This window comes from Panthera leo, chromosome F2 (genome assembly GCF_018350215.1).
Source record: "Panthera leo isolate Ple1 chromosome F2, P.leo_Ple1_pat1.1, whole genome shotgun sequence".
Lineage (NCBI taxonomy): Eukaryota > Metazoa > Chordata > Mammalia > Carnivora > Felidae > Panthera > Panthera leo.
In genome coordinates this window covers 24,630,587-24,648,342 of record NC_056695.1, presented here as the reverse complement: position 1 = coordinate 24,648,342, position 17,756 = coordinate 24,630,587, and the positions used below count along the sequence as shown (strand labels likewise).

Here is a 17,756-nt window from a genome sequence, read left to right as displayed (position 1 = left end):
GCTGAAACACTATATTTTAATTTCTTTACATTAGACTATCCAGAATAGTAAGTAAGGCTAGAAACTTTTAAAATTAAAGAACTGTCTCTGAAGTACACTCAGGGTGGCCTAGGAAATCAGGCTGCAGCTTCATCTTTTTAAGTTTTTATTTAAATTCCAGTTAGTTAACATACAGTGTAATATTAGTTTCAGGTGTACAAGAGAGCGATTCACCCCTTCCATACAACACCCAGTACCCGTCAGAACAAGTGCCCTCCTTAATCCCGATCACCTATTTTACCCATCTCCCCATCCATCTCCCCTCTGGTAACCATCAGTTTGTTCTCTGTAGCTACGAGAGTTTGTTTCTTGGCTTATCTATCTCTCTTTTTTTTCCCCTTTGCTCATTTGTTTTGTTTCTTAAATTCGGCATATGAATGAAATCATATGGCATTTGTCTTTCTCTCACTGACTTGTTTTACTTACTTGTTTTTTAAGGGCTGAGTAATACTCATATATATATGAATCATATATATGAAAAATATGTATGATTCATATATATACATATGCTAACTTTATCCATTCATCAGTTGATGGACACTTGAGTTGTTTCCATAATTCGGCTATTGTAGAACTACCCTACAATCCAGCCATTGCACTACTAGTTTTTTACCCAAAGAATGCAAAAATACTGATTCAAATGGTTGCTGCTTCATGTTTTAATAATCGCTTTTCCTTCCAGGTCTGCAGAAGTGCTTCACAATGCACCTGGGTTCGAGGTTGTCTTTCAGGTTTACCAGAAGGGGCTGTTGAAAGGTGAGCATTATAAAAGGAAAAGTACTCACCTTTTCATCTGCAGAACTAATGTCAAAGACAGGGTTTTTGTCCTAATATATGGAAAATGAAAACTTTCTGCACTATCCTTAACAAAAACCCTGCAGTCCACTTTCAATGGTAATTTTAAAGACTCACATTTAACAAAAGTGAAACAATGAAAATCTCTGGTGTCTTCTGCAAATACATATCTCAACAATTAAAAATTATATATAAAGTATATGTACGTATATATGTATATAGTATCTGAAGGTTAAACACATTATTTTGCTAGATAATGGGGATAAATTAAGACAATTTCATTTTAAATAGATAAGTTATAGTGGGAAATATTGGAAATAAAGAAAATGTGCAACTTTTCATTCATTATATGTTATCTTTGGCTATTCTCCTGAGCATAAACCTAAGAGTTAACACAGATTTTATAAATGCTTTGGTCTAAAACAATTGAAATTACAACAAACAAAAGTGTTTGGTGAAAAATAACCTGATAAATAATAAACAGAGCACTTGGGCAAGTAAAAAACATGCTGAAATAAACAGCTTTCCCAAATAAATCTGACATTCATAACCTCAATATCATGTAACTGCATTTACACACAGGGACTTTTGCTTCTGTTCTTGTCTTGCTTCATGCTGTGCCCTTAACTTGGGGACCCATTCATGGTATCTCACTGCCTCCTAAATATTCCTGTCTTTGTGACCCTTGCCCAAATTCTTCCCCAAGTTATAACATTGTTCTTAATTGCTGCAAAGGATATTTCTGCCCCTTTCTTTTAATGTTTCATCTCAAATCCTAATGCTTTCAGGAAATTGTTCTGATTGTCCTCATATAGAATTACTCTATTTATAATCTAAAATCTCTATATATATCTGAAAACATTGAAGGAAAACCAATTTCAATAGTAGGAACATGGCTTTTTTTGGAACTGAAAAGTTCCTATTTTTTGAGTGGACAGGTTCATTACCCTGGTGATCTAGACATTAGTATCTTTAAAATATAAACTCTTTTATTTAAAAGAAATATTTAGAAATCTAAACACATAGGGGCACCTGGGTGGCTCAGTCAGTTAAGTGCCGACTTCAGCTCAGGTCATGATCTCATGGCTTGTGAGTTTGAGCCCTGTATCAGGCTTTGTGCTGACAGCTCAATTCCTGGTGGCTGCTTCGGATTCTGTCTCTATCTCTCTCTGCCCCTCCCCTGCTCACACTCTGTCTCTCTCTTGAAAGTAAACATTAAGTTTTTTTTTAAATATTAAAAAAAATAAATCTAAACATATAATAAACTAAAAATAAGCAAAATTGAATTTGATAAGTACTTGCTAGAATTTAGGTGTAAAATATGACATTTTTAAGGAAGCATCTTTCATTTTTAAGCATTTATAATTCATCTAACATTCACCTAAAGCATTAATAATTCAATCTCACAGCAGCTAAAATATGCTAATGTTTTTAGCATATTTTAGGTGCTGTGAGATTGAATTATTTGCCTGGATATCTTTCTCCTGCTATTGACTTTAGTCTTGTCCATATTGCTTTGCTCAATAGAATGTGGGTGGAAGCTAAGACCTTTGGAGCTTGGTAATTTCTACCCACCCTCTTGGATCTTCTGCCTTCTACCATGAGAAGAGCTGCCCAGGTAGCTGTTACTTTTTTAGTTCCTAAACCTTGGAGGTCAGCCTAGTCCAAATGAGGCCAGCCAAGACCAGAGTCAACCTGTCAGGTTTATTTAGAAGTAAACATTTCTAAAAGCTCCTAGGGTTTTGTTGTGTGCTGCACAAAACTATCACAGCAAAAGACAAATACTTTTATATTTAATGTATCCACATTATAACAGCCCTATGAAATATATATTAGTGAGTTCCAGAAAGTATAAATGACCTGCAGAGATGAATGATGATAAATCTTTTCCTCAAGACCAGTGTGCTCACCACACCCTCCCTCTTCCTGCCACCACACCTGCCCTGACCCCACTGCTCCTTTTCTTTTTAAGGTGCCAGTAAAGAATCTTTTGAAAATGCAAACTTAATCAATCGTAGGGAACAGGAGATAAGGAGTAGCTAACTAATAGAGAATACCTGCGCCAAACATTTTGTTTTGAAGTTTTTAAGTCTTGCTCATGGCTCAATACCCTCATTTATGACTTTTAACATATGAGAACATCTTTTTGAGCCTTGACAAAAAGCTGATTGATGTATCTTAACAAAATAACACTATTCATAAGCAGTGCTATCTACGTGATCTCTAAAAGATAGGAGTAACAGGCAAATGGCAGGGGCGGGGGGTAAGGGGTATTCCTATCATGAAACTCCACAGTTTTCAAGAATTTGAGATTGTTCCTCTTTGACAGAAGTGTATCAGTTCTCCAAAGAATGTCTTGATTTAAAAATCTGTTAGGCAATGTTTTGTTTTAGTCAATCCCAGGATAATGTAATATATATGTAAAATATTATATATACATATAAAACAGAGGATCCGAAGCAGACTCTGCTCTGACAGCAGAAAGCTCGATGTGGGCTCGATTGTGAGATCACGACCTGAGCCCAAGTTGGATGCTCAACCCACTGAACCACCCAGGCACCTCAGATAATGTTATATTTTAAGAGAGAATAGTGTCAGATTTTTTAAATACCGTATTTTTCTACACTATAAAAAAGAAACCTTGAGAGACTGGTTCAATCCTGAGCAGGATTCTTGGGTTTAGAAGAGTGTGATGGTGCAAAGAAGTGTATTCAATTGACTGAAGAAATGAACAACAGGAAACGTTTAGGCTCAAATCCAAGGCAAGACATATTTCTTGATGATGGAAAAGGGAAAATGAAGTACAAAGGCTCTCTGCCCTCAACAATGTTATATAAAGGAAGTTATGTTCTGAAAGTTATGTTCACGCTGGTGCCAAGCAGGAAGAGGTAGGTGTGTGTGTGTTGAGATGTGAAGAATGGCTGTTATCCACATGGCAGACAGGACGACTGAAGGAGGAATCAGAAGAATTCAAGACACGTTTCTCGCTTTGCCAAAGCAGCAGTCTAGCCAAGTTTACTCAAGATTTAATACTTTAAATTGGAGGTGAAACTGTAGCTTTAATTATACATTTGGAATATCTGAAAATTAAGATTGCCTGTAGTCATAAAAAGAACATCTGGAAAGGAATATGTAAGAAAAGCCATTACTTCTGCAAATCCCATAAGACAAATTCAATTTCTATTTTAAATTAATAGCTTATCTGTTAGTAACGATTCAGCTCACAGACCGTCTATTAACAAGATGAAACACTTCTCCCACATGTTGAACAAATTGCCTTCACTTTATCAAACCAGGTTTTCTGTTCCACTTCTGGCTTCTCAGAATTTGTTTAAAGTCTGCCCTTGGCTTGCTTTGTTAGACCAAGGGATAGGAATAGAATTAAAAGAATGCAAACACAAAGCAAATTAATTCCAAGTTATACAGTCTACTCTTTCTTTCACTGTTTCTGCCCCGTTTTACTTTTCTATCTGCTTTTCCCTTTTCCTATCTTTTTTGAAAGACAACTCATGTTTGTGTCATTCTATTTTCATTTTAATATTGACATTTTTATAATTTAAACAGGGATTTAACTAAGAATGATTTCTGTTATTTTTAAAGCTATTTAATTTGGTAAATAATACCTTGCTATTGATCTTCAGTTTGTGGCATGATCCTGGCATCCCTTACTACTGTGGCCATCTAAGGGAGAATATAATATCCTTAAACAGAAGTAGCTCTGTCTTGGCATTTCATGAATGCTCAGTAATTATGACTTACTGATTCTTAAGTCTACATGACTTTGGTTGCTTTCCATTGGCAATCAACACCATGAAAATGCCTACAGAGAGCTTCCACAAACCTCTGGAAATGTATTTTATTCATTAGTTTAAGTTTTACTTACTCATCTGTTTTATAATAACATGGTAAATACCTTTGGGTGGTAATAAAAATGAACAACTTCAAATTATTATAGACATAATGATATCTAAAAAAGCATGTTAAAAAGAATTTTCTTTATTCATGTTTATTGACAAGTAACCTCAAGTAAGAAAGATAACCATTCACTATTGTTTAGGCATATGCATTTACTAAGCTAAATTATTATTATTATTATTATTATTATTATTATTATTGCTGGTAAAATAATTGGCTATTTTATTTTTTTCTTAAAAGATTTTATTTATTTATTTATTTATTTATTTATTCTCAAGTACAGTAACATACAGTGTAGTGTTGGCTTCAGTAGAATCCAGTGATTTATCTGTTATATATGATACCCCGTGCTCATCTGGAAAAGTGCCCTCCTTAATGCCCATCACCCATTTAACCCACTCCCCAGCCCCCCCATCAACCCTCAGTTTGTTCTCTGTATTTAATAGTCTCTTATGGTTTGCCTCCCTCTGTTTTTATCTTACTCTTCCTTCCCTTCCCCTATGTTCATCTGTTAAGTTTATAAAATTCCACATATGAGTGAAATCATATGATATCTGTATTTCTCTGCCTGACCTATTTCACTTAGCATAAGACCCTCCAGTTCCATCCACGCTGTTGCAACTGGCAAGATTTCAATCTTTTTCATCGCCAAGTAATATTCCATTGTACCACATCTTTTTAAAAATGTTTTAATTTTATTTTTGAGAGAGAGACAGAGACAGAGAGAGAGAGAGAGAGAGAGCGCATCAATGGGGAGGGCCAGGGCCAGAGAGAGAGAGGGAGACATAGAATCTAAAGCAGACTCTAGGCTCTAAGCTGTCTGCTGAGCCCGGCACGGGGCTGGAACCCATGAACCATGAGATCATGACCTGAGCCAAAGTTGCACACTTAACCAACTGAGCCACCTAGGCACCCCTATATATATCACATCTTAATCCATTCATCAGTTGATGGACATGTGGGCTCCTTCCATAATTTGGCTATTGTTGATAGTGCCTCTATAAACATTGGGGTGCATGTGCCAAATTATTTACAAGTCATTGTTAATTTTTAAAAATTAAAACTTCACTGTCTTAGAGAGTTTTATTCTAGGAACATGCCACAATTTGGTTTGAGTTGGTCTGTTATCAAATATAAGAATGATATCTTTCATGACTATGAGAAAGTAGTGAAAGCCAAAGGTCATCTAATCTTCAGGTTTAACCACTGGAGACAACATCTCAAAATATAAAAGTGTTCAAGATATTAATTTCATTTTTATGTGCATTTAATTCAATATTACCAACTCAAAAGCTCTCATGCCTGCTAACAACAACTAACAACATTGGTTCCATATTCTGAGATAATATTTCCACCTATTTTGCCAACTTAACCGAGACTATTTTCTTTTTCGTTCATAGCTATTTCTAGATTTCTAGTATAAGAAATAACCTTTGTTTCTGGACTGAAGTCTGATAGAATCATAGTTTAACCAGTAAAATCAAATAAAATGAAAAGAATGGAGGACTCAGTACACATAAACATTTTATGTAACCTTACTTTTTTTTTTTTTTTTTTTTTAAGTTTCTTTTATTTTTTTATTTTTTTTATTTTTTAATATATGAAATTTACTGTCAAATTGGTTTCCATACAACACCCAGTGCTCATCCCAAAAGGTGCCCTCCTCAATACCCATCACCCACCCTGCCCTCCCTCCCACCCCCCATCAACCCTCAGTTTGTTCTCAGTTTTTAACAGTCTCTAATGCTTTGGCTCTCTCCCACTCTAACCTCTTTTTTTTTTTTTTTTTTTTCCTTCCCCTCCCCCATGGGTTTCTGTTATGTTTCTCAGGATCCACATAAGAGTGAAACCATATGGTATCTGTCTTTCTCTGTATGGCTTATTTCACTTAGCATCACACTCTCCAGTTCCATCCATGTTGCTACAAAAGGCCATATTTCATTCTTTCTCATTGCCACGTAGTATTCCATTGTGTATATAAACCACAATTTCTTTATCCATTCATCAGTTGATGGACATTTAGGCTCTTTCCATAATTTGGCTATTGTTGAGAGTGCCGCTATAAACATTGGGGTACAGGTGCCCCTATGCATCAGTACTCCTGTATCCCTTGGATAAATTCCTAGCAGTGCTATTGCTGGGTCATAGGGTAGGTCTATTTTTAATTTTCTGAGGAACCTCCACACTGCTTTCCAGAGCGGCTGCACCAATTTGCATTCCCACCAACAGTGCAAGAGGGTTCCTGTTTCTCCACATCCTCTCCAGCATCTATAGTCTCCTGATTTCTTCATTTTGGCCACTCTGACTGGCGTGAGGTGGTATCTGAGTGTGGTTTTGATTTGTATTTCCCTGATAAGGAGCGACGTTGAACATCTTTTCATGTGCCTGTTGGCCATCCGGATGTCTTCTTTAGAGAAGTGTCTATTCATGTTTTCTGCCCATTTCTTCACTGGGTTATTTGTTTTTCGGGTGTGGAGTTTGATGAGCTCTTTATAGATTTTGGATACTAGCCCTTTGTCCGATGTGTCATTTGCAAATATCTTTTCCCATTCCGTTGGTTGCCTTTTAGTTTTGTTGGTTGTTTCCTTTGCTGTGCAGAAGCTTTTTATCTTCATAAGGTCCCAGTAATTCACTTTTGCTTTTAATTCCCTTGCCTTTGGGGATGTGCCGAGTAAGAGATTGCTACGGCTGAGGTCAGAGAGGTCTTTTCCTGCTTTCTCCTCTAAGGTTTTGATGGTTTCCTGTCTCACATTCAGATCCTTTATCCATTTTGAGTTTATTTTTGTGAATGGTGTGAGAAAGTGGTCTAGTTTCAACCTTCTGCATGTTGCTGTCCAGTTCTCCCAGCACCATTTGTTAAAGAGACTGTCTTTTTTCCATTGGATGTTCTTTCCTGCTTTGTCAAAGATGAGTTGGCCATACGTTTGTGGGTCTAGTTCTGGGGTTTCTATTCTATTCCATTGGTCTATGTGTCTGTTTTTATGCCAATACCATGCTGTCTTGATGATGACAGCTTTGTAGTAGAGGCTAAAGTCTGGGATTGTGATGCCTCCTGCTTTGGTCTTCTTCTTCAAAATGACTTTGGCTATTCGGGGCCTTTTGTGGTTCCATATGAATTTTAGGATTGCTTGTTCTAGTTTCGAGAAGAATGCTGGTGCAATTTTGATTGGGATTGCATTGAATGTGTAGATAGCTTTGGGTAGTATTGACATTTTGACAATATTTATTCTTCCAATCCATGAGCAGGGAATGTCTTTCCATTTCTTTATATCTTCTTCAATTACCTGCATAAGCTTTCTATAGTTTTCAGCATACAGATCTTTTACATCTTTGGTTAGATTTATTCCTAGGTATTTTATGCTTCTTGGTGCAATTGTGAATGGGATCAGTTTCTTCATTTGTCTTTCTGTTGCTTCATTGTTAGTGTATAAGAATGCAACTGATTTCTGCACATTGATTTTGTATCCTGCAACTTTGCTGAATTCATGTATCAGTTCTAGCAGACTTTTGGTGGAGTCTATCGGATTTTCCATGTATAATATCATGTCATCTGCAAAAAGCGAAAGCTTGACTTCATCTTTGCCAATTTTGATGCCTTTGATTTCCTTTTGTTGTCTGATTGCTGATGCTAGAACTTCCAGCACTATATTGAACAGCAGCGGTGACAGTGGGCATCCCTGTCGTGTTCCTGATCTCAGGGAAAAAGCTCTCAGTTTTTCCCCGTTGAGGATGATGTTAGCTGTGGGCTTTTCATAAATGGCCTTTATGATCTTTAAGTATGTTCCTTCTATCCCGACTTTCTCAAGGGTTTTTATTAAGAAAGGGTGCTGGATTTTGTCAAAGGCCTTTTCTGCATCGATTGACAGGATCATATGGTTCTTCTCTTTTTTTTTGTTAATGTGATGTATCACGTTGATCGATTTGCGAATGTTGAACCAGCCCTGCATCCCAGGAATGAATCCCACTTGATCATGGTGAATAATTCTTTTTATATGCTGTTGAATTCGATTTGCTAGTATCTTATTAAGAATTTTTGCATCCATATTCATCAGGGATATTGGCCTGTAGTTCTCTTTTTTTACTGGGTCTCTGTCTGGTTTAGGAATCAAAGTAATACTGGCTTCATAGAATGAGTCTGGAAGTTTTCCTTCCCTTTCTATTTCTTGGAATAGCTTGAGAAGGATAGGTATTATCTCTGCTTTAAATGTCTGGTAGAACTCCCCTGGGAAGCCATCTGGTCCTGGACTCTTATTTGTTGGGAGATTTTTGATAACCGATTCAATTTCTTCGCTGGTTATGGGTCTGTTCAAGCTTTCTATTTCCTCCTGATTGAGTTTTGGAAGAGTGTGGGTGTTTAGAAATTTGTCCATTTCTTCCAGGTTGTCCAATTTGCTGGCATATAATTTTTCATAGTATTCCCTGATAATTGTTTGTATCTCTGAGGGATTGGTTGTAATCATTCCATTTTCATTCATGATTTTATCTATTTGGGTCATCTCCCTTTTCTTTTTGAGAAGCCTGGCTAGAGGTTTGTCAATTTTGTTTATTTTTTCAAAAAACCAACTCTTGGTTTCGTTGATCTGCTCTACAGTTTTTTTAGATTCTATATTGTTTATTTCTGCTCTGATCTTTATGATTTCTCTTCTTCTGCTGGGTTTAGGCTGCCTTTGCTGTTCTGCTTCTATTTCCTTTAGGTGTGCTGTTAGATTTTGTATTTGGGATTTTTCTTGTTTCTTGAGATAGGCCTGGATTGCAATGTATTTTCCTCTCAGGACTGCCTTCGCTGCATCCCAAAGCGTTTGGATTGTTGTATTTTCATTTTCATTTGTTTCCATATATGTTTTAATTTCTTCTCTAATTGCCTGGTTGACCCACTCATTCGTTAGTAGGGTGTTCTTTAACCTCCATGCTTTTGGAGGTTTTCCAGACTTTTTCCTGTGGTTGATTTCAAGCTTCATAGCATTGTGGTCTGAAAGTATGCATGGTATAATTTCAATTCTTGTAAACTTATGAAGGGCTGTTTTGTGACCCAGTATATGATCTATCTTGGAGAATGTTCCATGTGCACTCGAGAAGAAAGTATATTCTGTTGCTTTGGGATGCAGAGTTCTAAATATATCTGTCAAGTCCATCTCATCCAATGTATCATTCAGGGCCCTTGTTTCTTTATTGACTGTGTGTCTAGATGATCTATCCATTTCTGTAAGTGGGGTGTTAAAGTCCCCTGCAATGACCACATTCTTATCAATAAGGTTGCTTATGTTTATGAGTAATTGTTTTATATATCTGGGGGCTCGGGTATTTGGCGCATAGACATTTATAATAGTTAGCTCTTCCTGGTGGATAGACCCTGTGATTATTATATAATGCCCTTCTTCATCTCTTGTTACAGCCTTTAATTTAAAGTCTAGTTTGTCTGATATAAGTATGGCTACTCCAGCTTTCTTTTGGCTTCCAGGAGCATGATAAATAGTTCTCCATCCCCTCACTCTCAATCTAAAGGTGTCCTCAGGTCTAAAATGAGTCTCTTGTAGACAGCAAATAGATGGGTCTTGTTTTTTTATCCATTCTGATACCCTATGTCTTTTAGTTGGCGCATTTAATCCATTTACATTCAGTGTTATTATAGAAAGATATGGGTTTAGAGTCATTGTGATGTCTGTATGTTTTATGCTTGTAGTGATGTCTCTGGTACTTTGTCTCACAGGATCCCCCTTAGGATCTCTTGTAGGGCTGGTTTCGTGGTGACAAATTCCTTCAGTTTTTGTTTGTTTGGGAAGACCTTTATCTCTCCTTCTATTCTAAATGACAGACTTGCTGGATAAAGGATTCTCGGCTGCATATTTTTTCTGTTTAGCACACTGTAGATATCGTGCCAAGCCTTTCTGGCCTGCCAAGTTTCAAAGGAGAGATCAGTCACGAGTCTTATAGGTCTCCCTTTATATGTGAGGGCACGTTTATCCCTTGCTGCTTTCAGAATTTTCTCTTTATCCTTGTATTTTGCCAGTTTCACTATGATATGTCGTGCAGAAGATCGATTCAAGTTACGTCTGAAGGGAGTTCTCTGTGCCTCTTGGATTTCAATGCCTTTTTCCTTCCCCAGTTCAGGGAAGTTCTCAGCTATAATTTGTTCAAGTACCCCTTCAGCACCCTTCCCTCTCTCTTCCTCCTCTGGGATACCAATTATGCATATATTATTTTTTTTTAGTGTATCACTTAGTTCTCTAATTTTCCCCTCATACTCCTGGATTTTTTTATCTCTCTTTCTTTCAGCTTCCTCTTTCTCCATAACTTTATCTTCTAGTTCACCTATTCTCTCCTCTGCCTCTTCAAGCCGAGCCATCGTGGATTCCATTTTGTTTTGCAATTCGTTTAAAGTGTTTTTCAACTCCTCGTGACTGTTCCTTAGTCCCTCGATCTTTGTGGCAAGAGATTCTCTGCTGTCCTGTATACTGTTTTCAAGCCCAGCAATTAATTTTATGACTATTATTCTAAATTCACTTTCTGTTATATTATTTAAATCCTTTTTGATCAGTTCATTAGCTGTTGTTATTTCCTGGAGATTCTTCTGAGGGGAATTCTTCCGTTTGGTCATTTTGGAGAGTCCCTGGCGTGGTGAGGACCTGCAGTGCACTTCCCCTGTGCTGTGGTGTATAACTGGAGTTAGTGGGCGGGGCCGCAGTCCGACCCGATGTCTGCCCCCAGCCCACTGCTGGGGCCACAGTCAGACTGGTGTGTGCCTTCTCTTCCCCTCTCCTAGGGGCGGGATTCACTGTGGGGTGGCGTGTCCCGTCTGGGCTACTTGCACACTGCCAGGCTTGTGTTGCTGGGGATCTGGCGTATTAGCTGGGGTGGGTAGGCAAGGTGCACGGGGGCTGGAGGGGCAGGCTTAGCTCGCTTCTCCTTAGGTGATCCACTTCAGGAGGAGCCCTGTGGCAGCGGGAGGGAGTCAGATCCGCTGCCTGAGGTTTGGCTCCGCAGAAGCACAGAGTTGGGTGTTTGCGCGGAGCGAGCAAGTTCTCTGGCAGGAACTGGTTCCCTTTGGGATTTTGGCTGGGGGATGGGCGGGGGAGATGGCGCTGGCGCCTTTGTTCCCCGCCAAGCTGAGCTCTGCCGTCCGGGGGCTCAGCAGCTCTCCCTCCCTTTGTCCTCCAGCCTTCCCGCTTTCCGAGCAGAGCTGTTAACTTCTGACCTCCCAGACGCTAAGTCGCGCTTGCTGTCGGAACACAGTCCGTCCGGCCCCTCCGCTTTTGCCAGCCAGACTCGGGGGCTCTGCTTGGCCGGCGAGCCGCCCCTCCGCCCCGGCTCCCTCCCGCCAGTCCGTGGAGCGCGCACCGCCTCGCCGCCCTTCCTACCCTCTTCCGTGGGCCTCTAGTCTGCGCTTGACTCCGGAGACTCCCTTCTGCTAATCCTCTGGCGGTTTTCTGGGTTCTTTAGGCAGGTGTAGGTGGAATCTAAGTGATCGGCAGGACGCGCTGTGAGCCCCGCGTCCTCCTACGCCGCCATCTTCCGGAACCCCTATGTAACCTTACTTTTTACAGTCAAGGTATAACTTTTCTAAATAGAAAAATACATTTATAAATACAAATCAACTTTATTTTGTCTAAAAGTTGATTGGTTTAGAACTCTAGTCAATGCAGCTTCCACTTTACTGAGCTTCTAATGGAATTATTACAATACTTTGGAGAAAATTTGAGAATTGGTCCTCCAGGCTGCATTAGATGAGGTTCTCAGGCATACCTTGACAGAGTGATGTCCTTTTGGCTACTATCAGGATCAGACACACCTCACTTGCCACAGGTGCTCATAGTATAAAGGAAAGTGAAGGAAACGTCACTGGGGGAATGCAGTTTTTGATTACTTTAATGGGTAATTATCTGACTATAAAACTGGAACCATTGAGTTCCACTCTATCTAGGTGGAAGGTTTTCAGAGATATTCTAATTGTTTTTTACTGAGCCCGGTTTATGGGGATGAAAATTCCATAAATGTGTGAGTGTTTCAATTCCTTCCACAGCAAAGTCATATTCTTTTTAAATTCTGATCTCAAAGCAGGATAAAGTACATCAACATACACACTAGTTCTCCCAAGGACAGACCCTGAAGAAATGGAACGATTATAACTACAAATTCAGACAAGTTTGAAAATTTGAATTTTTGGGAAAGGTAAAAAACAGTTCCAGTCATGGTCCAAAGGAGGTCACTTAAATGAGACCTTCTCTTCTGCTCAAGACACATACTAAAAAATTAAATATTGGGAAAAACAGTGCTTACTACCACATGGAGCAGCATGGTTGGCGAAGTTTGGTGGAATTTGTTTTAATAAGGAACTACTTCCAGTAGATTTTCTATTCTATCTCTCCACGTTCATATTTTTTTTTTCTGGGATTAAATCTATAAGTGAATACCATGATTATTTATTTGAAAGCTCAGCTGGATTACTGTAATGGTCTTTTCAAAGGATTTTAACACCCACTAGAGTGGTCAGCAAGTCAAGAATTGAACACTGAGTTGGCAAGGACTCTGTAGATAGCATCCCATGATGATTTCTGCACAATGGGAGTGAGGTTGCTAAAGATCTCTAAGTGTGACCTGAAGGAAAAATAGCCAATGCTATCCATGTGTTTGGCTGCAGAGATTCTTGTTAGCTACATTCTACTAACAAAGTAATTTCTATCTGTCATTAAAAATGTCCACTGGTTGAGGTGTTAACTATTTGAACCAGTAAGTCAGAACAAAATAAGCCAAGGCATATTTGGAAACTTGGTATATAACAGGTATGGCATTAAATAAAAAGTGGGACTGGATCACTCAATAAATGGTCCTATGAAAAATTGCTTTAATTGTGGAAACATGAAATTCTGTACTTGTCTCATATCACAAATAAAAACACTGTCAGTTTTATTAAAGACATTTGTGGGGTGGGGCTTGAAACGTGTAGGATAAATAGGTAGAATAGCTTTTTAATACTAGGTGAGTAAGGAATTTCGTAAACAAGTTAGAAAAATCACAATATCCAAAAGAAAATTTGACATAGTTAATTATAATAAAAATTAATGGCTTTCGTATAATAAAAGAACCATTAAAAGATTTAAAAGGGATTAAAAGAAGACAATTGTAGCTTATATAACTGATAGATTTGCATACAGACTAAACAACCGCAAATTTTATTTTTTAGTGTTTATTTATTTTGAGCGAATGAGAGAGAGAGAGAGAGAGAGAGAGAGAGAGAAAACACAAGTGGGGGAGGGGCAGGGAAAGAAGAGGAGAGACAATCCCATTCAGGCTCCAAGCTCAGTGTGGAGCCCATCGCAGGGCTCTATCCCATGACCAGCTGAGCCATTTAGGTGTCCCACACCTCAAAAATTATTAAGAAAAACATAAATGACTCAACCAGAGAAGATGACCTAAGAATAGAAGAAAATTGAACGGCTAATAAATTTATGAAATGTATTGTCTGTTAGTAATGAGGAAAATGCAAATTAAAATAATAAATACTATTTTAAATAATCATGTTAGCAATATCAATATTTGACAAGGATACAGAGAAAGAGGGTATCTTATACTAACATTATTGAAACTTACTGTATGCCAGAATCTCTGCTAAGCATATACCACTACTGATAAAAATTTAAATATGGGCAAATTATAAAACATGTAATATTATTCAGCCATAAAAAATGAAATCTTGCCATTTGCAACAATGTGGAAGGAGCTAGAGTGTATTATGCTAAGCGAAATAAGTCAGTCAGAGAAAGACAAATACCATATGATTTTACTCATATGTGGAATTTAAGAAACAAAGAAGCAAAGAGAAAAAATTAAAAAAAAAATAAGAGAGAGAGCGACAAATCAAGAAATAGACTCTTAATTATAGAGAACAAATTGATAGTTACCAGAGGAGAGGTGGGTGGGGGATAGGTTTAATAGGTGATGGGGATTAAGGAGTGCACTTGTAGTGATGAGCACTGGGTGGTGTATGGTAGTGTTGATTCACTATGTTGTACACCTGAAACTAATATTACTTTGTATGTTAACTAACTGGAATTAAAATAAAAACTTAAAAAATTATAAAACATGCACGGGAATGATATACAACAGTTTAGGGTAGAGATTGTCTTTAGAATAATGATGGAGGAATGAAATCAGGGAATACAATTCCAAAGAAGGTAAGTCTTCATGTGTCTTTAGCTTTTAAGTGGAAAGAGACAGACAGAGACTGAGAGGAACAGAGATGGAGATCTGAGCCGAGAGGGTAGTTGTTAGGTGGTGTGCCTTCTGCAGCCTCCTCACCTCTGTCTTTGGCAGTCTCATCCCAGAACTCATGCACTTAGTATCTCTATAAATGTTCACAGTATGTTGAGATAATTATTATTATTCCCCATGATTTACAATGAAACAGAAACTGAGATGTTTTATTTCATTTCATTAGTTTTTTTTTTTTTTTTTAATTTGAGAGAGAGAGTGAACAGGGGAGAGGAGCAGATGAGGAGGGAGGGAGGGAGGGAGAGAGAGAGAGAGAGAGAGAGAGAGAGAGAGAGAGAGAGAGAGAATCATAAGCTGACTCCATGCTCAGCACGGAGCCTGATGTGGGGCTTGTTCCCACAACTCTGGGATCGTGACATGAACAGAAATCAAGAATAAAATCCTCAACTTACTGAGCCACCCAGGCACCCTGAAACTGGGAGATGTTAATTGACCTGCTCAAAGCTAGAACTGATTAAGGCATAATTAGAACCCAAATTTGATATGCTCAAAAAAAAATGTCTGGCAAGGAATTCTACCAGCTATGACTACCACTGAGCCAGGGGACACACTGGTAGGCAGCATCTGTAGCACAGAAGGAAGACTGTAGTGTGGAGTCTAGATAGGAGGTCCAGTCCAAGCTCTGACATCTAGGAGCAGGATGAATTCGGAAAAGTCACATAAGCTCTTGGAGGCGCTCTGAGACTTAGTTTTACTCATTTGTAAAGAATATCCAATAACACCCACTGCAAGGAGTTGTAAGGGCCAAATGTGATGCTAAATATAATGTACTTTATCAATGCAAAACAAGGGACAATTTCTTTTAGGAAATGAAACAATTTCTTCTGATTAGGACTTAGCAACCCCCAATTTCCATTGCCTGGCACAGTGCTTGCACATAGTAAGCATTCAATAAATAGTTGCTGATTGTGATGTTGACTCGTCCCCATAGGAACCTAGAGGTCACCTAGAACTGGTAGCTCTCATACAAAGGAGTAAAGGGTCCCAGGCAGATATATATATGGGCTTGTTGCTAAAAGTCATTCAAGTGGAAAGGAAGTAGAAGCACACTGAGGATGTCTTGTTGGGATCCCATTTGACTCCCAGAGACAGAGGAAAAAGCAGGACTAGGAAGATATGCATACCATACACTTATTTGCTTTCTTCCATACATACTCATGGTTGGAGAGGATGCAGAAACATTGGGAAGCCTATGAAATCAGGATAAAAGTGCCTGTGTGTAACAGGTGCATGGTAGAAGGTGCCCGAGTTCTGACAGGAAGCAGCTAGTGCATCATGTATAGTCAGGAGTCCACTTGTACTTTGAGTCAGAGCCCGAGTTCAGATTTTGTGACAAAATATCAACTTAAAAAAATCTTGGGACCTTTTTTAAGAAAAGAAAACAAAATTATGAAACAAAAATAATATAATGGTGACTGTTTATTTAAAATGAGAAAATAGGGGTACCTGGGTGGCTCATTTGGATGAATGTCCAACTCTTGATTTCAGCTCAGGTCATGAGATTGAGGCCCATGTTTGGCTCTGTGCTAACAGTGCAGAGTCTGCTTGGGATTCTTTCTCTCCCTCCCTCTCCCCCACTCTTGCACTCACTCTCTCTCTGTCTCAAAATAAATAAACATTTAAAAAATAAATAAAATAAGAAAATAAATTAGAATTCACAGCAAAATGCAAATGTAAAAAAGCCAACAAACCACACTAATATCACAAAATTAGAAAAGGAATATAATATATTTATCAGTTACCACATGAAATTCTTCTATAACATATAATCTCTTAGTCTTTGGATGCATAGTCTTTGATTGCCTCTTCATATGACAACAGTCCTGTAATATTTTCTTTTTTCATTAAGATATAGCTGATATACAATATTACATTAGTTTCATGTCCTGTAATATTTTCTAAAGAGATAATAGAAATTTAGTCTTTCTTCCAGCATGGTTGATCAAAGAAGCCTTTTTTTTTAAATGTTTACTTATTTTTGAGAGAGAGAGAGAGACAGAGCATGAGTGGGGATGGGGCAGAGAGAGAGGGAGACATAGAATCCAAAGCATGCTCCAGGCTCGGAGCTGTCAGCACAGAGCCTGTCGCAGGGCTCGGACTCATGTACCATAAGATCATGACCTGAGCCGAAGTCTGACGCTTAACCGACTGAGCTACCCAGACGCCCCACAAAGAAGCCATTTCTACTGCAGACAGCTGTAATAACTTAGCTGTATCTCGAAGAGACTGTGGACCACATGAATATATTCTGCCTATTCTAAACTAGATGGATAACTGCCCGACTCAACTCCTGTTTTCCCAACAATCCCTGGGAACACTTTAACATCACCCCACATGAGAAAATGTGTGATGAAGGAGAGTTCTAAACAAGCTGTGATCAAAATACAATATTTTGCAAATTGTACAAAAACATAATACATGCGAACATATTACCATTGCCTTTCTTGAGAGTCTGCGACGGCCCCTGCAGGGAACGGGGACGGACTCTGAAGCATGATCTTCATCAGCTTCAGTTAATCCGTCTGTATTCAGTTTGTCCTCTGCATACCAAGATACACCAAGGGAGAGCAGTCACTAAGTTGGTAACAAAGGGTTAGGAGAAGGAGGCACAGCCCTCCCTGTCCTGTTAGTTCCTATTGGCAGTGCAGTAATCTTAGTTGTAAATCCTCCCTGAAAATTGGCCAGAACTTCCAAGTCTTCTCTCCAGTGGAAATTGTAGAAAAGAACACCATCTTCCTGCC

General features: G+C 38.5%; 1 protein-coding gene across 1 annotated transcript in view; it reads right to left on the bottom strand.

Annotated features, from left to right (window-relative positions):
• Window positions 1–17,493, bottom strand: part of CRISPLD1 (cysteine rich secretory protein LCCL domain containing 1) — a 74,482-nt gene extending 56,989 nt beyond the window's left edge. Inside the window, exon 1 of the mRNA XM_042923474.1 lies at window positions 17,449–17,493. The gene's annotated coding sequence lies outside the window, so the exon portion shown is untranslated. The remainder of the gene's footprint in view (window positions 1–17,448) is intronic.
• Window positions 17,494–17,756: the final 263 nt, after the last annotated feature.